The following is a 26392-nucleotide window of genomic DNA, read 5'->3' on the forward strand; positions in this document are numbered from 1 at the left end:
GTGATTCTGCCAGTGCTTTGATCTTGAACTCCCTAGCCTCCCAAACTATGAGAAAAAAAAATCTATTGTTTAAGCCACCCAGTCTATGGTAGATTGTTACAGAATCCTAAACTATGACAGGAATTAGTAGCAAGAAGTGGGAATGGTGCTGTAAAAAACACCGAAAATATAGAAGTAGCTTTGGAAGTGGGTAGCAGAGGCTGGAAGAGCTTTGAGGTACATGCTAGAAGCCAAGGTTTAAGGAAGTGAAGGGTGTTTTAAAGGAGATTCTGGTAATACTTCAGAAAGAAAAGAAGAGAGCTGCAGGAAAAGCTTCAATCTCCTTAGAAAACACCTGAATAATTCTGAACAGAATGTTGATATAAATATGGGTGATAAAGGCCATTCTGATGAAGTCTCTGCCAGAAATGGGGAGCATGTTTTTGGAAACTAGAGGAAAGGCATTCTTGTTACAAAGTGGCAAAGAACTTGGCTAAACCGTGTTCATGTTATAGTGTTTTGCGGAAGGTAGAATTTGTGAATGATGAAATTGGATATTTAGGGGAGGACATTTCTAAACAAAGTGTTGAAGGAGTGGCTTGGTTCCTCCTAACAGCTTATAGCAAATGCAAGAAGGAAGAAATAACTTGAAGACAGAATTATAAGCAAAAAAGGAATTAGAACTTAAAGTTTTGGAAAATGCTCAGCCTTTTCATATGGAAAAAAAATGAGAAAGTATATTTGGAAGAGACCACTAAGTTTGTGGCCAAATGACACTTTGATAAAGAGATTAGCATGGCTGTGAACCACAAAGTTAATCAGGTACCCCAGCAGGAAAACTGCATGTGAGCAAGAATACGGGAAGGAGTGAGGGAAGATTACCTGACTTCCTGAATTTTATAGGACAGGACCGGAGAGCTATTTAAAAGTGCTCTGTTCTTCAAGACAAGGAAAGAATGGCCCTAAAGAAGATTCAGAGAATCATTGGAGCTGCATTTTCAGTTTCAAGCAGGGGGGTGAGCTTGATCCCTACTAGTAGGGGTCTAGAAGGCAAAGTACCAAGCTAGAGAGATCATTCTCTAGCCTTAAGATCTCATGAGATTTGCAATGCTAGGTTTTGGACTTTTTTGGAGCCTGTCACCCTTTTCTTCTTTTTTTTATTTTCTCCTTTTGAAGTGGGAATGTCTATCCTATACTTTTCCCATCACTATAACTTGCTGAGTTTGACAGATTCACAACTGGAGAGAAATTTTGCCTCAAAATAAACCATACCTTGTGTCTCACCCATATCTGATTTAGATGATATTTAGACGAGACTTCAGAGTGGCTACTGGAATGACTGAAGATTTGGGGGGCTGCTGGGATGGAATGAATGTATTTTGTATGCAAGAATATAAATTGGGCAGGGGGGCCAGGGCTGGAATGTTATGGACTGAATGTTTGTGTCTCTCCAAATTCATGTGTTGAAATCCTGACCCTCAATGTGATGGATTAGGAAGTGTAGACTTTGGGAAGTAATTAGTTCACGAGGGTAGAGCTCTTGAGAATGGGATTACTGCTATTCCAAAAGAGACCCCAGAGAACTCTCCTGTCCTTTCATCATGGTGAGGACACAGCAAGAGGAAGGCTATCTGGGGGCTAGCTAGGAGGTGGATCCTCCCCAGACACTGAAAGAACCAGCACCTTGATCTTAGACTTCCAAGTTCCAGAACTGTGAGAAATAAATATCTGTTGTTTAAGCCACACCTTCAATGATAATTTGTTATAGCAGCCTAAGCTGACTAAGACAGCATGTTAGTGAGGTTTGAATGATGCAAGTGTCTGATTAATAGAAGCAATTACAAGTATTAATAAAGATTAATAGAAACAATTACAAGTATTAATAAAGTGCCGAGCTGGGAGAGGGAAGGGGAATGCAGGGCCACTACCTCAGAGCTTTGAAGGAGCAGGAGTTCTTGGCAACAGAGACAATGACAAGCCAGGAAGGAGGACATACCTGAATCAGTACAAGTGAATCTATCCCTACTGCCCCTGCCTAGACTGCTGCAGACCTCTCCTCCACCCTCAGGGCTACTTCATTCACTTCTCAGTGGTCTTTCTGCTTCCTATCTTCCCTCTTACAGTCTATGCCTCTATCTCTCCATTATCCAGAATGAGCACAAGTTAAATAATACTGTTTTATGAGCACAAGTTAAATAATACTATTCCTTCCACTTAAAACCCTCCAATGCATTCTTCTTGTTGGATTAGACTCTTCTCCATGGCCTCCAAAGCTGCAGATGTGATCTGACCCATGCCGCCCTCCCCTCCTTCCTCTCCTCCACTCCCTTCCGTGTCATTCAACTCACTGAGCTTGTTCTGGCCCTGGTCCTTGCACTGGCTCTCAGAAAATGACTCTCATTATTTTCACACAGTGCACTCCTTGCCTGTCCAAGAGCCTCCTCTTTAGAAAAGGCCTAGAAAGGAGAGGGAGCCTGAGCATATGGCCTATGCTCCCTCTCCTTCCTCCACATCATCTCCCTCTGTGCCAGCACTACACGCGCACTCAGGCCTCATGGAGGCTGCGCTTGGACAGGAGCGTTCCCTCCCTGAGGCAAAGTGGGATCTGGGGCAAGAGCCTGGGGCAGGCAAGGGGGTCTCTGATGTACCCCCACACCAGGACTTCACATCTGAGCACCCAACATTGACTCTCCTTGACTCCAGCTGAGACTCAAAGCACTTAGCCTTTCCTGGGACCCAGCCCTGTGCTCAGAGTTATAAAGTGATTGAAGCTCAGGTGTCAGCAGGTGGGTCATTGGTGGTTGATTATCCCTTCCAGACAACATTGGAGTTTCCTGAGGGTCTTCAAGATTCTGGTTCAAAAGCGTGTCTTAGAGTGTGTAGTTCAGGAACTTTCCCATTCTCTGATGTCGGGAATCTTGTACAGAGGGTTTCAGTGATTCTTATCATAGTTTCACAAATGATCCTTACTCTATGGCTATCAGAGATCACAAAACTGACCAGAGACAAATCCGCAGCTTGAGACCCAGCTCTGAGCTCACAGCCTGGGTCCAGGCTCTCTCTTTGCCCTGCTACTTGCCCTAAAAGTTGCTTAAGACTCTCTCTCCCCTTCAATCATGTGACCTGTGAGAGCCAGACACTGATGCCTGGTGCTTTTAATTACAGAGTGAGGAAATAACAAGCTTTGCTACAAAGATTGCTAAGTTGATAGGAGATAATGATCATTGCCATTGACATCTCACAAGAAGTTCAGACATCAAAGCAGCACTCACCCTAGGAACTGGGTTTTCATCTTATCCTTCCTCTTTGTGTCTTTATTTACTTATTGGCCTAGGACATTCCACGAGGACTGGAATAATGACATTTGTGCTGAGAGGATGATATCAGTTTGAAATTCATGCTGTCAGGATAAATAGAAAACCCTTCACTATTTGATTATCTAGCAAGAAATTAATGGCTATCCATAAAATGTCTAATAAAATGATCTGTTTATTCTAGAAGCTGTAGGAACTCTGTTTGCTTTCCTCACCCTTACGCTTGTTCTTCTCAGTGCAATATGACTAATTGGTTTAACACAGACATCAAATTACCAGCCTGGCTCCTTCCACACCAGGAGAGCCCTGCAGAACCAAAGCAGTGCACACACCCCTGGGGAACAAATGCCTGGGGCAGGATGCTGGGGAGCCGAATTGTTTGCTATGTGTTGCATTGATAGTTTTTATTCCAGTTAGTGACCTGCAGTCCGTCACAGGCTGCTTTGAGAACCCAAGATAGGGCGCATGGTAAGGGCTTTCTGTTAGGGTGGAGACACCACCCCCCCATGTTTTTGTTCCTAAGAACTGTGATCAGACCCAGAGTACAACCACGGTAGTAACATGAGCCAGTTTACGGAGGGAACAGAAATGGGATCCAATAGCTTCCAGCTGACTTCAGAGCCCAAAGCCCTTCCCATACACCCACTTCATACCTTCATTCCTTTCCTGGCTCCAGTGGAGTTTTTTAAATGCCCAACTTTGAAAAGTTCTTTTTAATTGAGTATGTATATGTTCTGAATTATAGTCAGAAGTTTTCAGTCAATATATATAAGATATCATATATGTATATATTATACATATATGTGTACATATATTGTGTATATATACGATTTCAACATGTAAATTATTGAGAGGTTTTACATTCTTATATTGTACATTAAGTCTTCAAGATCCAGTGTGTGTCACACACAGCATGTCTCAATACTTACTAGCTACAATCCAAGTGTTTAATTGCCATCTATGGCTAGTGGCTACTATACTGACCAGCACAGTTATAGATAATAGAAAAGTAAACAACATTTTCAATATTAAAAAGGTTTGAAATAAAAACTATAGTTATCAAAGCTTATAGCAAATTTGAGATCAATCACTTATGAACATAGATGCAAAAAAAAAACTAAGCAAAATATTGGCAAACTGAATTCAGTCAATATGCATAAAAACATAAAAGACCATGTCAAAATTATTATATTCCAGGAATTCATGGATGGTTTAACATTAGAAAAATACATATACACACATATATATGTACTAAAGACTACGAAGGAAGAAAAGAACAGTAATTATTAATGATTTTATCTCAGAATGATGTGATATGGGGTAATTTTTACTTTATTTTTTGTATTGCTTATTTTTTACATACTATAAAACAATTTTCACAATAGGGGAATAAAAGGGCAATCACAAAATTCAAAATTAAAAATGAGAATAAAAATAATAGAAATAGAGAAAAAATAATTTTGAGAGAATATTTTAACTGAATGCAAATAAAATAAAATGGATGTTATTCTAGAAATATATTCAGTATTTTTATTTTTATTTTTATTTTTATTTATCTAGAAAATACAACCCTGACCTCAGAGGAAATAAAACATCTAAACAGAGAAGTTACGTGAAACAACTGGGAATGTTACTAAAGGTCTGAACCCTCACCACTAAAGTCCAGATGATTCCTGTGAAATCTGATAAAACCTTCAGTTCAAGTAACAGGTAATTCCAATGCCATTTTAAGTATTCTAGGTCAGTAAAACAGACAAAGCTTCATATTTATTTTTATTCAGCAAATAAGATACTCTATTCCAAGAAAGCATACACAAAACAATAAACTTATCTTCTTTATAATTATTGGTGGAAACATTGTAAGTAAAATAGTAGCAAATACAAACCAGGAATACATTCAAGAAGCAATAGCCCATCAAGGAGGGTCTATCCTGGAGATGCAAGCACGGCCACACTAGGAAATCAATCCCCATTCACATGACTTTCTCTGAAGGCATCTTATAAACCCCACAGGAAAAATGTTCTGAGCACTCGTGATAAGCAGAATAGTGACCTCCCCAAAAAGGACTACACCTTAATCCCCAGAACCTGTAAATATGTTAGTTTACATGAAAGTGGGGAATTTAGGTGGCAGAGGGAACTAAGTTGGCTAAACAACTGACCATAACATAGGCAGATGTATCTGTTATCCAGGTGGGGCTGCAGATGGCAGGAGGGGACCACTGGATGGCCCAACTGGAGTGGCCTCTGGGCACTGGGGGAGGCAAGAAGGCAGTGTCTCCCGGAGCCCCAGCAAGGAATACAGTCCTTCCAGCACCTCAACTTCAGCCCAGTGATTCTTAGGCCAGACTTCTGAACCACAGAATTGGAAGATCATATATTTCTGTTTTTTTAAGCCACTATATTAGTGGTAATTTGTAACAGCAGCAATGGAAAACCATCACAGTACTTAAACAGCCCCTTTAAATCTAATAAACCAAAGTTAGAACTGTAGAGAATCAATGTTCTCTTAGGCATTGCAATGCTGATTTATAAACTTCATAACATTGCTATATACTTATCAACTTAAACTCACAAGTCTAAAACCAATTTCACATTTCAAATTTAAACCACATTACATGTCAAGTATGCCAGAAGTATTTCAACTGCAAGACTTTAAAAAAACAAACACATGAGTTATCCCAGCACTTATGAACATTTTTTAAGTTTAGCTTGAGTGTGCTTGCGATGTGTTGGATGCACCCGTGAGTCCGTCTGAGAGGCCTGGGCTGCGTGGATCCCTCCAGTGCACAGGACTACACCCCTACTCACTGGCTCGGCCTGCATTCTGTGTTCTCATCTACACTGCAAGCTCTTAAAGGGCAGGATTTCTGAATTTCTCCCTCCCATCCCTTCCTACCCTGCACGGCACCTGAAAGCAGTTCGGGCTTCATGACTGTTTGCAGGTTGATCAGTCATTTATAGGATGATCAGTTATCTCCATTACTAGTGTAGTTATTTACAATTACTAGATCATTCTCTAATTGCTAGTATAGTAATTACTGGACTACATAAAATATACTGTATTACTATACTACGTAAAATTCTAGTATGCCCAGGCTCTGCCCTCACCTGTTTCTGGGGAAGACGGCCCTGCCCCAGCTCCAGGCCTGGTTCTCCTAAGCCCAGGCCCTCCTTGAGGATCCCACCTCCTCTTGCCACTGATTGACTCACGAGTCCGGGCTTTGACCAATCAGTGCTTGGCTTTCCCCCATGCTATTGATGTAAGTAGCCATGACATAAACTGGCCCAATCCAGCTGGAAGGAGAGCCTGTTATTCCATGACTGGGAGACAAAGCCTCTCTCCTAGGGGCTATGAAAAAGGAAACACTGTATCCCATTTATGGCTGGTGGTCGAAGGGGAGCTGGTCTGAGGGCGAAACCAGCAGAAGAGGAAGAGATAACAAAGAACAGAAATTTGAGGGCAAACCCCAACCACAGGTACTGGGGCCACCTGAGCCCTGGACCCCTCTGGAGTGAGGCCACAGCCTGCAAGAAGAAAAGGTCAAGATCGTTATTTTCTATTTGAAAACAGAGGTTTAAAGAGCATATATGACTCCATGAAAGACCCTTTCTTCGTGACATCAAAGAGGCGTCCACCCAGGTCTAGGACAGGGGTCTCAGAACCCAGCCTCCTCCTGTGCTCTGCTCACAACACACTGCTCCAAAAGTTTGGTTGGAGGGGGATGCTGGTGTATTTTAAATTGTGTCCTCTTAAATAGCCAGCACCCTGACACAGTGGGAGGGAATGACAGGATCTTTTTACTAGAGAAAATTTCAAATACAGTTGGCCCTTTGTGCAGGGGTTGGGGGTAATTAATTCCAGGACCCCCAAGGATACCAAAATTCTCGGAAGCTCAAGTCCCTGATATAAATTGAGATCATATTTTCACATAACCTATGCACATCTTCTCGTACACTTTAAATAATCTCTCGGTTACTCCTTTTTTTTTGGCATAACTGTTCATGTATTCCTTTACCCTAGATACACTGTTCTTACCTTTTTGCTCCTATCGTTTAATCAAAAATGAACTCAGTAAGTTCAGAGGACACAAATAGATAGCACATGATCATGTCTCTACAAATATAGTTACTCCCTTGCTCAAGGGAGTGTGGTCCACAAACTGGCAGCATCAGCATCAGCAGGGAGCTACAGAAAGGCAGAAGCTCAGGTCCCACCTGAAAATATGGAATCCAAGTTTGCACTTTAATGAGCACCCAGGGGATCCATCTGTGCATGAGCATTTGAGAAGCATGATCCAGGACCGAGTCCTTGCCCTTCCTTCCATGTTCAAATGCATCATCACCTAAATCACACACCAAAGTTTCACCATTACAATGTGCCATAGGATGGACAAAAATTCAAAACAAATTTTTTCACCTGCTTTTCTGATTTTTGAAAGATAACCCTTGTCCATTCACCTATTGGAATGAAGGAAATTGTAGTAGTATGATTGATCACCTATGGGAAGTTGGGAACAGCAATGGGATCAGTGCATGGACTTACCAACTGTAAGAACTTTTAACACATGACTTAACTTCTCTAACTCTCAATTTCTTAATCTGGAACCTACCTCAGAATATTATTGCGAAAACCAAATGAAGAAATGTATGTGAAAGTGATTTTATAATTAGTTTTGGGGTTTACTACATTATCATGGTTTTCTTAAATTTTTTAATTATTTCAATATTTTTGGGGGAACAGGTGGTGTTTGGTTACATGGACAAGTTCTTTAGTGATGATTTCTGAAATCTTGGTGCACCCATCACCTGAGCAGTGTACACTGTACATATTGTGTAGTCTTTTATCTCTCACTCCCCTCCTACCCTTCCTCTCAAGCCCCCAGAGTCATTCTTGTGCCTTTGCGTCCTTATCGCTTAGTTCTCACTTATGAGTGAGAACAGAGGATGTTTGGTTTTCCATTCCTGAGTTACTTTACTTAGAATAATGGTCTCCAACTCCATCCAGGTTGATATTAATGCCATTATTTTGTTCCTTTTTATGGCTTAGTAGTATTCCATGGTGTGTGTGTGTATATATATATAGATAGATAGATATAGATATAGATAAAGATATAGATATATAGATATAGATATATAGATATAGATATATCCTACATTTTCTTTATCCACTTGTTGGTTGATGGGCATTCAGGTTGGCTCCATATTTTTGCAACTGCAAATTGTGCTGCTATAAACATGCATGTGCAAGTATCTTTTACATATAATGACTTATTTTCCTCAGGGTAGATACCCAGTAGGGGAATTACTAGACCAAATGGTACTTCCACTCTTAGTTCTTTAAGGATTCTCCATACTGTTTTCCATAGCGGTCGTACCGATTTACATTCCCACCAGCAGTTCCCTTTTCACCACATCCACACCAACATCTATTATTTTTTGATTTTTTGATTATGGCCATTCTTGCAGGAGTAAGGTGGTATCATATTGTAATTTTGATTTGCATTTCCATGATAAAAGTGATTTTTAGCATTATTTCACATGTTTGTTGCCATTTGTATAACTTCTTTCGAGAGTAGTCTATTCTGTTCTTAGCCCACTTTTTGGTGGGATTATTTGTTTTCTTCTTGCTGATTTTTTTAAGTTCTTTGTAGATTCCAGATATTAGTCCTTTGTTGGATGCGTAGTTTGGGAATATTTTCTCCCACTCTGTGGATTGTCTATTTACTCTGCTGATTATTTTGCTGTGTAGAAGTTTTTTAGTTTAATTAATTTCCATCTATTTCTCTTTGTTTTTGTTGCATTTGCTTTTGGGTTCCTGGTCTTTGCCTAAGCCAATAGACAAATTTTTCTGATGTTATCTTCTAGAATTTTTAGGTTTCAGGACTTAGTTTTAAGTTTTTGATCCATCTTGATTTGATTTTTGTGTAAGATGAGAGATAAGAATCCAGTTTCATTCTTCTACATGTGGCTTGCTAATTATCCCACAAACATTTGTTGAATAGGGTGTCCTTTCCCCACTTGATGTTTTTGTTTGCTTTGTCAAAGATCAGTTGACTGTAAGTACTGGGCTTTATTTCTGTGTTCTCTATTCTGTTCTATTGGTCTACATGCTTGTTTTCATACCAGTACCATGCTGCTTTGATAACTATAGCCTTGTAGTATAGTCTGAAGTCAAGTAACGTGATACCTCCAGATTTGTTCTTTTTGCTTAGTCTTGCTTTGGCTATGTGGGCTCTTTTTTGTTTCCATATGAATTTTAGGACTTTTTTCTAGTTCTGTGAAGAATTATGATAGTATTTTGATGGGAATTGCATTAAATTTATACATTGCTTTTGGCAGTATGGTCATTTTCACAATGTTGATTCTACCTGTCCATGAGCATGGGATGTGTTTCCATTTGTTTGTGTCATCAATGATTTCTTTCAGTGGCGTTTTGTAGTTCCCTTGTAGAGATCTTTTACCTCTTTAATTAGATATTTTCCTAAGTATTTTATTTTTTGCAGCATTGTAAAATGGGTTGTGTTCTTGATTTGATTCTCAGCTTGGTCACTGTTGGTGTATAGCAGTGCTACTAATTTGTGTACCTTGATTTTGTATCCTGAAACTTTACTGACTTTATTTATTAGATCTAGCAGCTTTTTGGATGAGTCTTTAGGGTTTTCTAGGTAAACAATCATGTCATCAGCAAACAGTAATGGGAATTGCATTGAATTTATAGATTGACAGTTTGACTTCCTCTTTGTCCATTTGGATGCCCTTTATTTCTTTCTCTTGTCTGATTACTCTGGCTAGAACTTCCAGTACTATGTTGAATACAAGTGGTAAAAGTGGGCATCCTTGTCTTGTTCCAGTTCTCGGGGGAATGCTTTCAACATTTTCCCATTCAGTTTAATGTTGGCTGTGGGTTTTTTACAGATAGCTGTTATAACTTTAACATATGTCGTTTCTATGCCGATTTTGCTGAGGGCTTTAACCATAAAGGAATGCTGAATTTTGTCAAATGCTTTTTCTGCATCTATTGAGATGATCATGTGGTTTTTAATTGTGTTTATGTGGTGCATTACATTGATTGACTTGTGTATGTGAAGCCAGTCCTGCATCCCTGGTATGAAACCCACTTGATCATGCTGTATTATCTTTTTGATATACTGTTGGATTTGTTTCACTATTAGTTTGTTGAGGATTTTCGCATCTATATTAATCAGGGATATTGGTCTGTAGTTTTCTTTTTTCTAATTATGTCTTTTCCTGGTTTTGGTATTAGGGTAATTCTGGCTTCATATAATAATTTAGGAAGCATTCCCTCTTTCTCTATCTTTTGGAATAGTTTCAGTAGGATTGATACCAACTCTTCTTTGAATGTCTGATAGAATTCAGCTATGAATTCATCTGGTCCTGGGCTTTTTTTGTTGGCAATGTTTTTATTACTGTTTCAATTTCTTTTTTTTTTTTTTTTTTTTTTTTTTTGAGACAGAGTTTCGCTCTGTCGCCCAGGCTGGAGTGCAGTGGTGCGATCTCGACTCACTGCAAGCTCTGCCTCCCGGGTTCACGCCATTCTCCTGCCTCAGCCTCCCGCGTAGCTGGGACTACAGGCGTGCGCCACCATGCCCGGCTAATTTTTTGTATTTTTAGTAGAGATGGGGTTTCACCGTGTTAGCCAGGATGGTCTCGATCTCCTGACCTCGTGATCCACCCGTCTCGGCCTCCCAAAGTGCTGGGATTACAGGCGTGAGCCACCGCGCCCGGCCTACTGTTTCAATTTCACTACTTGTTATTGATCTGTTCAGAATTTCTATTTCTTACTGTTTTAATCTAGATGGGTTGTATATTTCCAAGAACTTATCCATCTCCTCTAGGTTTTCTAGTTTGTGCACATAAAGGTGTTCATAGTAGCCTTGAATTATCTTTTGTATTTCTGTGGTATCAGTTGTAATAGCTCCCATTTTGTTTCTAATTGAGCTTATTTGGATCTTCTCTCTTTTCTTGGTTAATCTTGCTAATGGTCTATCAATTTTATCTTTTCAAAGAACCAGCTTTTTGTTTCACTTATCTTTTGTATTTTGTTTGTTCCAATTTTATTTAGTTTTGTTCTGATCTTTGTTATTTATTTTCTTCTGCTGGGTTTGGGTTTGGTTTATTCTTGTTTCTGTAGTTCCTTGAGGTGTGAGCTTAGATTGTCTATTTGTGTTCTTTCAGAATTTTTGATGTAGGCATTTAATGCTATGAACTCTCCTCTAAGCACCAGTTTTGCTGTATTACTATTTTCATTCAGTTTGAAAAAATTTTTAATTTCCATCTTGATTTTATTGTTGACTCAAAGATCATTCAGGAGCATATTATTTAGTTTCCATGTATTTGTATAGTTTTGAGTGTTCCTTTTGGAGTTAATTTCGAATTTTATTTCACTTTCTCTCAGGTCTGAGAGAGTACTTGATATAATTTTGATTTTCTTAAATTTATTGTGACTTGTTTTGTGGCCTAGCATATGATCTTGGAGAATGTCCCATGAGCTGATGAAAAGAATGTATATTCTACAGTTGTTGGGTAGAATGTTTTGTAAATATCTGTTAAATCCATTTGTTCTAAGGTATAGTTTAAGTTCATTGTTTCTTTGTTGACTTTCTGTCTTGATGACCTGTCTAGTGCTGTCAGTGGAGTATTGAAGTCCCCCCCACCCACATTGTTGTGTTGCCATCTATCTCATTTCTAAGGTCTACTAGTAAATGTTTTATAAATTTGAGAGCTCCAGTGTTAGGTGCATATATATTTAGGATTGTGATATTTTCCTGTTGGACTAATCATTTTGTCATTACATAATATCCCTCTTTGTCTTTTTTCATTGTTGTTGCTTTAAAGTATGTTTTGTCTATATAAGAATAGCTACTCCTGCTCACTTTTGCTTTCCATTTGTATAGAATACCTTTTTTCACCCCTTTAAGTTTATGTGAGTCCTTATGTGTTAGGTGAGTCTCTTAAAGACAGCAGATATTTGGTTGGTGGATTTTTATCCATTCTGCATCTTTTAAGTGGAAATTTAGGCCATTTACATTCAACATTAGCATTGAGATGTAAGGTACTGTTCTATTCATCATATTAGTTGTCATCAGAATACCTTGGGTTTTTTTTTCATTGTGTTATTGCTTAATAGGCTCTGTGAGATTTATGCTTTAAAGAGGTTCTATTTTGGTATATTTTGAGGCTTTTTTTCAAGATTTAGAACTCCTTTTAGAAGTTCTTACAATGCTAACTTAGTAGTGGTAAATTCTCTCAGCATTTGTCTGCAAAAGACTTTCTCCTTCATTTATGAAGCTTGGTTTGCTGGATACAGAATTCTTGGCTGATAATCATTTTGTTTAAGGAGGCTAAAGATAGGATACCAATCCTTTCTGGCTTGTAGGTTTTCTGCTGAGAAATCTGTTGTTAATCTGATAGGTTTTCTCTTATAGCTGACCTGATGCTTTTGCCTCACAGCTCTTAAGATTCTTTCCTTCATCTTGACTTTCAATGACTTGATGACTATGTGCCTAGGTGATGAATTTTTTGCGATAAAATTTCCTGGATGTTCTTGTAGCTTCTTGTATTTGGATGTCTAGATTTCTAGCAAGACTGGGGACATTTTTCTCGATCTTTCCTTCAAATAAGTTTTCCAAACTTTTAGATTCCTCTTCTTCCTCAGGAATACCACTTATTCTTATGTTTGGTTGTTTAAGATAATCCCAAATTTCCTGGAGGCTCTGTTCATTTTTTTTTAAACTCTTTTTTATTTGTCTTTGTTGGATTGGGTTAATTCAAAAGCCATCTTTTTGTATTCTGAAGTTCTTTCTTCTACTCGTTCGATTCTATTGTTGAAATTTTCTAGTGTATTTTGCATTTCTCTGAGTATGTCTTTCATTTCCAGAAGTTGCGGTTCTCTTTTCTTTATGGCATCTGTTTATCTGGAAACTTTTTCACCCATATACTGTATTTTAAAAATTTTCTTTAAGTTGGTTTTCTTCTTTCTCTGGTATCTCTTTGAGTAGCTTAATAATCAATCTTCTGAATTTTTTATCTGGCAATTTGAGATTTATTCTTGGTTTGGATCCATTACTAGAGAGCTAGTGTGATCTTCTGAGAGTGTTATAGAACTCTGTTTTATCGTATTATCAGAATTACTTTTCTGGTTCCTTCTCATTTGGGTAGACTGTTTCAGTGGGAAGATCTGGAACCCAAGGGCTGCAGTTCAGATTCTTTTGTCCCATGGGGTGATCCCTTGATATGGTACTCTTCCCCTTCCCCTAAGCATAGGGCTTCCTGAGAGCCAGAATGCAGTGATTGTTGTTGCCCTTCTGGGTGTAGCCTCGCAAGGACTACGGGGCTCCAGGTTGGTGCTGGGAAAATGTCTGCAAAGAGTCCTGTGATGTGATCCATCTTCAGGTCTCCCAGCTGTGGACAGCAGCACCTGTTTCAGTGGAGGTGGCAAGGGAGTGAAGTGGGCTCTGTGAGAGTCCTTGGATGTAATTTTCTTTAGTGTCCTGGCTTTCTTCAATGCTGGTAATACTAGCAGTGAAGTTGTCACGTGGACAGACTCAAGATCTCTGTTTAGCCAGGGTGTTGTAGGCAGTGGAATTAGCTGTTGTTTTCTCCCTCTTTGGAGCAGGGTTGTTCTGCTATAAGTTGCTGTAAAGACCTGAGTTGGTTGGCATCCAGCCAGGAGGTGGTGGTTTCAAGAGAACATCACTATGGTAGTATAGGGAGGATATAAGCTTGTCCTACATTGGCCAGTATTTTGTAAGTACTCGGATTTCTTAGGCAATGGGTGGGGCCGTAGAGCTCCCAAGAGTTTATGTCTTTTGTCTTCGGCTACCAGGGCCAGTAGAGAAAAACCATCAGCATCATGGTCCATATGGCCCTGCCCCTACTTGGCCACAAGGGACTGAGCACAGGGTGGATAGCTGGTCCTCAACCAGCAAGGACCTCTGGCTTCTGTGACCAAGCTCAAAGTGTGAGTCAGTCATCAGACACCCCATCCCCTGGGGACCCAGACTGCAAAAGCAGGAGTCTGGGCCCACAAGGGGCAGGAGAGAAGTAAGAGTCACCAGATGGACCATGGGAGGCCCTGAGAAGCTTGTGAATATACAGGCTGGTGAGAGGGGACAGGAGCAGATGCTGCTCTGAGTGACTGTGGGGAGAAGAAGAATCTCTTCCCCTCCACCCTCTGTGGCTTCTAGGTTTGTCCAGGCTCTGTGAGTGCCCTCACCATGGCTCTCTTTTCCAGGAAGAAAGTGGAGCACATCTGTCTGAGTCTGTTTCAAGTTGCTGTAACAGAAGGCCTCAGACTGGGTAATTTATAAACAGAAGAGGTGTATTTTGGTTCATGGTTCTGGAGGCTGGGAAGTCAAAGATTGGGTGGCTGCATCTGTGGGCCTAGAGCTGCATCAGAACATGGCAGAGATGTGAAAAAGGAAGCAGGTGTGTGCATGTGCCAAGGAGACCCCACAGAATTCCAGTCCAGAGAGCAGCACTCGCTCCTGTGAGAAAGGCCGTAACTCCTCTTAACAAGCTAATCACTTATTAAAAGTCCCACCTCCCAACACTGTCACACTGGGAACCAAGCACCAGCATGAGTTTTGGTGGGGACAAGCCATATTCAAACCATAGCAACATCTTTGTATGGTTATGTCACAATGTTTAAACTCACTTTTGACATTATTCATTATATGTAAACATGTTTCTCTCACCTCCTCTCTTTCCATCCATCTTCATAGACCCAGGGAAAGGGAAGAAAGAGAAGAATGGATACCACATTGGAAAAGAAAAATGTGTCACCTAGAAGGCTCCCAGGGGTCACCAAGAGGGAAAGGTGTTACCCATCCTGTCTGGCCACAGTGGGAAGACGAGGCTGAGGTAGGAAGGAGGAGAGGAGCTTCCTGCCCATAGCCTCTCTCTCCAGGCCAAAGTCCAGGCTGAGGGGACACCAAGAGCAGAAGCGCATTGGCTTTGCTCCTTTCTTGGACTCCTTGGAATAGCATAGCACACATCCTCCAGCCCAGGCTGCAACAGTGAATGTCAGACCTGCCCATGGCCAGGAGAGGCACCTGACCAAAAGGACCCAGAGGACAGCAGCAAGCAAACACCAAGGCAAGCCTGAGGCCAGAGCCACAAGGTCAAATGAGACCAGTTATGGACTGAATTGTGCCCCCTGGATTCGTGTGTTGAAGCACCAACTCCCAATGTGACTGTATGCAGAGATGGGGCCTTGAAAGAGGTCAGAAGGGTGGGGCCCTAATTCAATAGGTCTTGTGTCTCTGTAAGAGGAGATTAGGACACAGACACATATATGTGAAGACACAGGGAGAAGATAGCCATCTGCAAGCCAAAGAGAGAGGCCTCAAGATAAACCAACCTTGCCAACACCCTAATCTTGGACTTCAGCTTCCAGACCTGTGAGAAATAAATTTCTGTTTAAGCCACCTGTTCTCTGGTACAGTTATCATTTGGTACCTAGAAAGGACTGCTTCCAGGACCTCCTGTGGATACCAAAATCCATGGATGCTCAAGTCCCTTGTATAAAATGGTGTAGTACAGTATTTGTGTATAACCTACACACATCCTGCCATACACTTTAAATCATCTCTAGGTTACTTACCTTACCTAATACACTGTAAATGCCCTTAAATAGTTATCTTGAATAATTTAGGCAAGAATGACAAGAAAAAATCTGTACACATTCAGTACAGATGCAACCTACCTTTTTGAAAATATATATATTTTTGATCTGCAGTTGGTTGAATCCATGGATACAGAACCCATGGACCTGGAACCCATGGCTGCCAGGGGCCGACTGGATTTTGTTTCACAGCCTGAGCAGACCAATGCAACCCCTACAGCCCCACCATCCTGGAGAGGTCTGGAAGGGGTTCTGAGAAGGGCTGAGCCATCCGAAGCAGCTGTGTCAATCTCAAGACCACAGACAGAGCTGCCTGGGACTGGGCTTTCAGGATGCGATGGCAGCAATGCATTTTCCCTGCTGTCCTGCACGGTAGAGCTTGAGAGACAGCTCACAAAATAAAACAGATTTTCTGTCATGCCTAAAGCCAAGATGCCTTCCAACCAAATCATATATGTTATAGGCTTACTTAGGCCACCTCAGAGTCCCTTTTTAGAACACGGAGGAATACAAGGAGGGAGGGGGACCAAGAGAGGCCGAGGAGGAAGGAATAGGTTGGCTAGGGAACATTGCCATTCCCTATCCAACCACAAAGGAATGGAAGTCCAGTAATTTTGAGGTGAAACAGAAAAGCAGAATGCCTGTTTGGGCATTAGGGTGTCCCTTGTGTCTCCTCTCCCATCGGACCAAATCTCCAGTATATTCTGAACCCCAGATATCAGAACTCATTCCATTTCATAGCAAAGATCCTGCACCCCCAACCTCCGTGCCAGCCTATGAGTAACTCAGTGTATTCTGGTCTCTGGTCTCTCAAGATGTTGAAATGAGCAGCTTGCCCAATGGCATCCCAATGGGCTAAGAAACCTCAGAGTTCTCCTTCGAGACTGATTTCCTGATTGCACAATCTCTGAGCCAGCAGGCCTCCTATCCCTGATAAGACAATGGCCCAGCCCCAGTAGATAGCAGATTGGTTTCTAGGTCCAGGCTGAGCAATCTCAAATAAGGGCATGGCAGCCAAGGGTGGCTTGGACTTGATGAGGAAGGTCATTCATCCTGATTCTGCAGCTGCTAAGGCACCACAATCAACCGTTTTTTTGTTTTGTTTTGTTTTAATCTGCTTAGTGCTTACCAAACTGTGTCTTTTCTCCTCCCAGGCTGGAGGTTCCCAGGAGCAGACCAAGAGAGTCAATGTCATGCAGCAAAAGTCTGCAGCACCTCACTGCCCAGGGCTCTGTGCTGGGGTGTGGGGTACAAAGCAGGCTGTGCTGTGACCCCAGACTCAAGAAGCTTACACGTGGGAGGCCACTGGGAAGCCAGAGAAGAGTCCTCTCTCCTGGACAGACTCCTTTGTCCTCAGTTTCCTTGTTGTAAAATGGTGGTCATAACAGATAGTAGAAAAACAGTAACTCCTAGGGTTTTGTGCAAATTAAATAATACATGGAAAGTCCAACAGCTAATAATTTACTGTATACCTCACATAGGTTTACTGGATGTTGTTGGATTAGCTGTTAATTGAAAAAGTTACATGTTCTTCAAAGAAAGAATGAAGGGAGGAAGGGAGGAGGCTGTGCTTTAGAAGTGTATCAGTAAAATTGGGGCTGCTAAACAGCCAGAGTATGAGAAGGCATATTTGGTGAACACGCCTAATTGTTCAAGGTTGACCATACAGAACGCAAGTCAATTCCTGGGGCTGGGGATGGGCCCCCCCAACCCTGGAATACAAAGTCCTGCCCCTGGGAATCTGGAATGGGATCACAGCATTGGGAGTTGAGGGCCAAGTCGTGTCGATGATGGCTGCAGAGAAGAGAAGTCCCCAAACCTGTCCAACCCAACTCTTCCTTGAATTCCTCGAGAAGCCCCAACATCTTTTCGATAATTTCCCTTCTTCATTCCAACTGCCTCAAGTCAGTTTATTTTGCCCATAGAAAGAAGAAACTGAACTGATGCAGATCCTTAAGGTCTGGTATGTTTAAGTGCTCCCTTTCTTTGGCACTAGCTAATGTGCAGCAGCAACTATGGTGGTGGTAGGTAAGCCAGGCACTGAGGCCAGACTTCCAGCTGGAGCTCCCTCCTCCGGGCATCCCTTTCTTTACCGTGAAAATCAGAAGGTGGCCCTCTCCTCCCCCAACCCCAGCTTAACAGGCCTGGATTCTAGGGCTGACACCAAGTTTTGCCAGCAACAAACATAAATCCTGTGGGGGAAGGAGGACAGAGGTAGAGAATGTTTTTTCAACAATGGGCACCCCATGAATGCAAGCCTCAGAAATTGCATTTAGATGATATAATTAAATGCTTAAAAAAAAGACAAGAATGAGATCCAGTCATCTTTCCAGATATTTTTCCACTCAGCAAAAGTTCAGGATGTACTTTTCTAAGCTCCTTTCCTCTAAAATGTGTGTATTTTGAAGGAAATGTAGCCCATATGTTGCTTACTCATGCTTCACGCTAAGTGCTCTTGGGGCATATTTACTCAAAGTCCAAAACAACCTCCATTTGTTTATGTTTTTAAAGAATCTCTCAGAGCTTAAAAACAGGAAGGTTTAGTTGGCCAAGTGCACTCCTTACAAGTTTTCCACGGGTTGAGGGTTCAGCATCCATGATGAGATAGAAAGGGCTTCTCAAGTTCATAAAAGTGCATTGACCACCTGAGCCTGGTTGATGAACTGTGAGTTTATTCAGCCCGAGGCCAGGTCCGTGAGAGGAGCAGCTTGTGCCTAGGAGGGTAAGGATGGGCCAGAACCCTGCTGAGAGTCAGCGCTGGCCCAAAGCCCTGATGAGGGCATTGCCCTGCAATCCCCAAGTCTACTTCCCAGCCCTGAGTGGAGGACATCTGGGGGTTAGTTCTAGCAAGCCCAGGGCAATGGTTCACTGCAGTAAAGAGTGAGAGAATTCTATCTTGGCTGGATGACCCCTCCCCTACCAAATGGAAGTGTACAAGGCAGGGAAGAGGCAGCAAGACAGTGGCATAGGGCTAGCAGAAAAGTATGGCAAGTAGAGGCAGCCTGTGCTGTGCCTTCTGCATCTGCCCTTCTCTACCCTGAAGACCTGAAGCTTTCCAGGCTCAGTCTCATCGTCTGTAAAATGGGAATCATGCATTTACCTTATAAAGATACAAGGATCAGAAACGCACATCCAAAATACCCAGCATAGGACCCGGGGATCCATAACTGGGAACCCTTAGCAGACAATATGGGTGCAATGGTTAATATTGAGTGTCAACTTGATTGGATTGAAGGATGCAAAGTATTGTTCCTGTGTATGTCTGTGAGGGTGTTTCCAAAGGAGATGAACATTTGGGTCAGTGGACTGGGAGAGGCAGACCCAGCCTTAATCTTTTTGGGCACCATCTAATCAGCTGCCAGTGCGGCTAGAATAAAGCAGACAGAGGAATGTGGAAGGACTTGACTGGCTGAGACTTCCGGCCTTCACCTTTCTCCCACGCTAGATGCTTCCTGCCCTGGAACATCAGATTTCTTCAGCTTTTGGACTCTTGGACTTACAGACTGACTAATACAGTGACTAATACAGTGGAAGAATCTGGACGGCACGATCCTTGTTAATGCGACCGTGGTGGTCACATCTGCTGGTATGGTCTGAATGGTTTCATTCCCCAAAATTTATATGTTGAAGCCTAATCCCCAGTATAATGGTATTTGGAGGTGGGACCTTTGGGAGGTGATTAGGTCAGAGGGTGGAGTCCCTGTGATTGGGATTGGTGCCCTAATAAAAGAGACCCCAGAGAGATCCCTCACTCCCCCAACACCATGTGAGGACACTGAGAATATGTCTGTATGAACCAGAAAGAGAGCCCACAGCAGACACCAAACGTGCAGGTGTCTTGATTTTGGACATCCCAGCCTCTAGAACTGTGGGAAATAAATTTATTTTGTGTATAAATCACCTAGTCTATGGTATTCTGTTTGAGCAGCCAGACTAAGACACCTGCCCTGACTCAGTGTGCCATGGAGTTAGGATACCAGCACAAGCGGGGGCTCAGGCAGTGGAACTGAAATCTCCCTCCTACAAGCACTTAGCCTGGATCAGCAGTCTCCAAGGCAGGATGTGGGACCCCAAGGGAGTGCATGACAATCTAGTGGTATATGGGAAGGATACACAGAGCGATCTCTACATTTATTTCACCTGCATATAATAAAGAATGTTTTCTAATACTCAGTGTAATGATTAACTCTGCTTGGCCAAGCATTGTAGTCCCAAAAGTCCATGAGCTACCCAGAGGGAAGAGTGGGAATTTCCCAGTGGAGAGGCAGGCGTGAGACCCTGTCTGCATATTGTGCAGTTTATATGCACCTGGGTGCGTAGATTTCCTTATGGAGAAGAATCCTCACACCACTCTGCTGGCAACTCCCTGTGTAGCTGATGTACTCAGACAAGTGATTTCGAGGTGGGTGGTTTTCTTTTACAAAAGGCAGGCACTTCTTTGGCTGAACTGTCCTCCGTGGGTGGACAAGAGCTAGTCATCAACATGCAACCCAGCAGTGTTTCCAAAAATAATAAACATGCTCAAGCTGTCTTTTCAAGGGAGAGGTGATGTTGAACACTAGATGTTAAGGAAACTGCTTTTCAAAGAAACTTACCCTACAGAGAGATAGAAAAATGATGCATGGAACTTTTCCCTCCTTATGTGATTTTGTTACCAAAAATAACATACGTATGTCATTTATTTTTAAAAACTTCATATCTCATACATTGAAAACACTTGCAAATGGAATTTTCTAACCTGTTTAAAAATCTTCCAAAGTGTTTTAGTGGATTTTGAAGCTATTTGCCTAAAAATTATAAAAATGCAAATACCTTGTAAGAAAAACTGAGATTAAAAAAATAAGTTTTATCCACATTTCAACACAAGCCTTTGCATGATTGGTGAATGGAGTTGAAAACATGAGTGCTGTGATTTAGGCAGCTCTGTGCACTCGCTGGATCCCTGGGAACCTGGTGTGTTGAGAGGGGTCCTCCCAAAGCAGCCCAAACTGAGAAGGTTGAATTGCTGCCTCAGAAATTATAAACCAAAGTTTATGAAATTGATGGAGCATGTCCGATAGTGTTAGTAATCCTTCTAATACCACTTTAGTTCAAAAATAAAAAAGATCGTGTCCATAATAAGAAAATATTTTAAATATTGTTTATTTCATCTTTGTTTTATTTTTATCTTTTTTATGTTAATGTATATTTTATTTTCCAGATAATATACTATGTCAGTGTCATAAAGACAGAACACGCGGTATAATGCATTCATATATTGGGGATGAGTTTTTAGATTTTCAGGGATCTCAGAGGCCCAGATCGTTCCACCGACTGGTGGCCCTGAGGAGCCACACTGCAATGCCAGACTCTCCGCCGTCCACAGCCCCCACCCACCCAGCAGCCCAGTCATGCCCACCTCTGCCCTCTAGCTTCCATTCCACCTGGCATCTGGCCTGCCTCTTCTCACTTGCTCCTGCTCTGCCCAAACACATATGGAGGATGTACTTTGACAAAAGGACCAATGTGGAAACCACACCCAAGTTAGATCCTCAGACAACAGCCAGAGCAGACAAGTACCTGTCACTGAGTGAGAGGGAAAAAGGGATTTCCATGATCAAATCAGGGAGTATTCTTGCTCTGGGTGTCTCTGGGGGAAGCTGCCTCCTGCTCCCTCTTCTCACCTCTGCCTCCCTCTCATCCTCCCCTGCCAGCGTAGACATCACAGGAGGACGCCTCCACACACCATTGGACAAGTGAGTTCACATCTGAGGTGCATATATTTTTCATGATAGTTTTAATTGTCCAGAAAATTAACAATGAAATGATGGGGTGGCAGAAAGAAAGCAAGAAAAAAAACTTGAAAATTTACAATCTAACTCAGAGAGAACAACAGTTTTAGACATCAGGGCAGTGAGAAAAGAATAAATACTTTGTTAATGAATAAAGTGAAGCAGAACAAACAGGAATGTGTACCTAATAGTGCTGGCCCCGGGCGGGCATGTGGTTCAGGGAGATGAATGAGTGAAGTGGTAAATAACTGATGGCGAAGAGGGGCCCTGGCTCCCTGTCCCTGCTGCCAGACAGCTCTGAGGCAGGCATTGCCCAGCCCTGCTCATAAGAACCCCCTCCCATGTCAGCTGTTCCTCCCCTCCCATCTCACTTCCCCACCTCCTCACACCTGCGTTTTGGGATCACCTCGCAGGTGCGCCGCCCACCCCCAACACCGTGTCTTGAGTCTGCTTTCAGGGTGACCACATAAACACATGTCACCAAGTCCAATGGACACGACCTCCTGTCCAGTGGTACCACAAGGTGTGGTGTGTGCAGACTGCAAGTATTTCTTGTTCTTCCAAACACTAAGGCTGTGCTATGTGTGGTATCAGTCATTGTCACTGTGTTTTCTGGATGGGCATGTCCCAGAGCTGGGGAGTGGGACTTCCACCAGCTGGATGCAAGGCACCATGGCACTGCGTATCCACCTGCGCTCCCTGCATCCGAGCCACCTGCTCCAGCATGTGCTAGGCGGAAGCACTCGTCTAGCCCCCACAGGAAGCAACTCCACCTTATATAGGAGACAGAATTTCCTGCTGCCTGGCCCCACTGCCTGCAAGCTCTTGGTGTGTTTTTAATTCCATATCTTTTGGTCTTGACAGGCGTGTTGCCTGTTACTTGTTCCCAGCTGCTGGGCAGAGCTGCCCTCCAGTCACTAGGGCTTCTGTTACTCCTCCGTCCCAGAAGGAGCGTGCTCTTCTAGCTCCCCAAAGAAAGGAGGGATCCAGGCTTGCTCTAAGATTCCCACACCCAAGACATTGGCCCACTCATAGCCTGGACCACCTGGCATTTGTTCAGTCACCTGCCAAACACTCTTCTCAGCTCCCCTTCAAAATCCCACACCTTGAACCTGCATGCAGAAATGGAGGTCTTGGGGGCACTGCGATGCACCAGTCTTCTCCCTGCTCCACACAGTGCCTCCACCTCTGCCCTCCTGTCTCTCCTCTGCTCGCTGTGTGATGCTCAGTAGGGCTGTGAGTCAGCCCCAGGCCTGGCCGATTCCCACCCCAGCATTTCCTTCAAAAGCTCCCTGTTCCCTTTGCCCCACAGCCTTCCTGCAGGTTCCAAGGCCAAGGTCTCCACCTGGCCTCCCGTGCCAACTCCCAACCAGCCCAATTCTCTACAGTGTCAGGATCCTCTTAAAATACCCATCTAGGGACTGGCTACAGGGCTGCAGTGTGGCCCGGAGCCCACACTAAGGCCACAGGAGAGTGTCCCCATGTGACATGATATTCCAGGATTCCAGGCCCGTTCCCACCCTGCCAGCTTGTCCTTTTAGCCTGTCTCTTCTCCTATTCTGCCCAACCCTGCTGGATGACCTGGTGTCACTAAATATGCCTTTGTTATGAAGAATTACCCAAAACATGGGGATGAGTCAAAAGATTACTATGTGACCCTCTGACAGCCACACCAGAGCACTGGCTGCCAAGTAGGCCTGCCTGAGAGTGACAAGATTTCCTAGGGGAGGTAATATGGTGGTTTTTAAGCAATGTCCACACACTCTGATAATCCTTCCCCAAAGGGTAGAACTTAGTTTCCCTCCCCTTGAGTGGGCTACGCCTAGAGACTCACACCTAGAGAACAGAACACAAAGGAAGTGATGAGCTGCCACTTCTGAGATTAGGTTATAAAAAGACTGTGGCTTTCATCTTGACTCCTCCCCCTTCCCCTCCCTCCCCATGTCCCTTTTCATCACTCCCTGGGGGAAGGAGCCACCAGGTTTTGTGACCAGCCATACAGAGAGGCCCCCTTCATGCAGAGAAGATCTGGAGCCTCTGCCAAGAGCCACCTGAGTAAGCCTGGAAGTGGATTGCGAAGCACCTTCTGAAGACTGCAACCCAGGCTCACAGCCTGACCGAAACCTCATAGAGACCCTTAGAAATTGTGCAACACAAGAAATGTGTGCTGGTTTAGGCTGCTGAGTTTTAGGGTGACATTGCACTAAAAAATTAAATTGTTTGTTGGTTAAGGACCAGACTCTATGAAGTTGGATGTTAACTTGTTGAATATCGATACATTGCAACCCTTTCTGCTGGCAGAGTAAATAACCTGAAAGAAAATGGTTCCATTGTCCTACAGGACATTAATCAGTCTCGTATCTGACTTTATCACTGGACTCTCTCATTCTGATATGCACTGTCAGTTTTTCCAGTCCTTTGAACCAGCTTTATCATTCTAGTTCTCTCACTAATGAACTAAGTAAATATTTGATACCAAAATATTTGTGGGGGAATCATATGTTAACTTTTGAGGCTTGCCCTTTGATACTGTGTCATTCTGTGCCTTTGCACCTCTGCCCTGCTTTACCTGTAGGTGGAAGCCCTTCCCTCTCCCAGCTACCTGCTGTAAAAAAGCTTTCTCTGTGCCTTCTCGGGAGAAGCTTTCCCTGGCCCTGGGAAGAAGCCATCCCCGCCCTCTCCACGTCCCCGTGGCACTTTGCTCATGAGGCTATCAGAGAATGTCTCAGACCACGTGGATCACGTTGGGGCCCAACCCCCAGCTGTGACTGCTGTCCAGGCCTTTGTGTAGGAAGTGAGGGCGGGCTGGGGCAGGGCTTTGCGGGGGACACATCTTCAGAAGAGGCTGGGGTGGTCCTGGCGACCCATTCGAATAAAGGAGTCCTTTTGCAAGGAGTTGTCATGTGTGTGCCAAGCCAAGGGCGAGAGACTAAGGCTCAGCTTGGGGGAAGGTGCGGATGGAAAACTTGGGCCTCTACTGTTCATCACATAAAAAAGGAGAGAAAAATGCACCAAGGATAGAGGGACAGAGACAAAAAAGGAGAGAAAAATGCACCAAGGATCGAGCAACAGAGAGGCTGGCGTAAAGGGAGCAAGAGTGTGCGAGGAGAGGTGAGGGGTGAGGAGGGGAGGCCAGGCTCATGAGGAAGTGCTGTGAGGCTCCTTTAAGGACAAGCCGCTGCATCTGGCCCAACTTCATAAAGGACAAGCTCTGAGTGGGGCAATCATGAGTTTCATGAGGGCATAGAAAAAGTTTCATTTGTCTTTGAGTCTTCTTCCTCCATCCAGCACATAACACATAGATGCTTGTTAACCAAGAGATTCACCAGTAAATGAATGTCTCATATATATTTTTTAAAGCAGGTATCCTGAAAAACATTTTCCTCAAAATATCTGCTAAAGCATTACTTATTGGTGCCTCTAAGCACATACCCTTCTCATCTGTGTTAGCACCACCCTTTTCTCTTTCTTGTCTTAAGGCTTCCACAAGGCTATCAGTCAGTTTTTACTGCCTAACAAGCCACCACATTTCCTATTGCCCCTGTAACAAACTACCACAAATTTAATGACTTAAAATGCCACACATTTGGCCAGGTGCGGTGGCTCATGCCTGTAATCCCAGCACTTTGGGAGGCCGAGGCAGTTGGATCACCTGAAGTCAGGAGTTCGAGACCAGCCTGGCCAACATGGTAAAACCCCATCTCTACTAAAAATACAAAAAATTATCTGGGCGTGGTGGCACACACCTGTAATCCCTGCTACTTGGGGGGCTGAGGCAGGAGAATCAGTCAAACCTGAACCCAGGAGGCGGAGGTTGCAGTGAGCAGAGATTGCACCATTGCACTCCAGCCTGGGCGACAAGAGAGAAACTCCATCTCAAAAAAAGAAAAAAAAAAAAAAGCTACACATTTATTCTTACAGTTCTGTGAGCCAGAAGTCCAAAGTGAGTCTTCCTGGGCTAAAACTGAAGCATCTGCAGGGCTGGCTTCTTCTAGGGGCTGCAGGGAGAATCTGATCTTTGCCTTATCAGCTGCTAGAGGCCTCTGGCATTCGTGGGCTGCATCATCGCAGTCTCTGTCTGTTGCCATAACTTGTCTTCTGTCTGACCTTCACATGTCCCTCTAACAAGGCCTTTGTGATTGCATTGGGCCAACCTGGATAGTCTGGGATGCTCTCTCCCCATTTCAAGACCCTTAACTTCATCACATTCACAAAGGCCCTTTTCCTATGGAAGGTGACATATTCACAGATTCTGGGGATTAGGAAGTGGACATCTTTCTTTGTAGAGGGGGGTGAGGTCTGTTATTTGGCATTTTGTTCAAGGTTAAGCACCAAAACCATGCATCCCTCTCACAATTTGGGCATTTTTCAATCCCAGCTTGGCTGACTCATGCATAGGCAGCAGCTGTTGGGCCAGCTGAGGGCTGGCTGGTCGAGGATGGCCTCAGCTCAGACAGCTCATCTCTGATCTTGTGGCCTCTCACCCTCCAGCAGGCTAGGAGGGGCTTGTTTACATGGAAGCTGGACATGGTTCCAAGAAACGAGGCAAAAGCACTCAAGGCATATTGAGGTGCAGTCTCAGAATTGACCCAGAACCCCTTCTACCTCATTCCACTGGCTGAAACAAGTCATGAGGTCAGCTCAGGTTCTAGTGGGGAGTAAGTCAGTGGAGCTGCCAA

This window comes from Gorilla gorilla, chromosome 21 (genome assembly GCF_029281585.2).
Source record: "Gorilla gorilla gorilla isolate KB3781 chromosome 21, NHGRI_mGorGor1-v2.1_pri, whole genome shotgun sequence".
Lineage (NCBI taxonomy): Eukaryota > Metazoa > Chordata > Mammalia > Primates > Hominidae > Gorilla > Gorilla gorilla.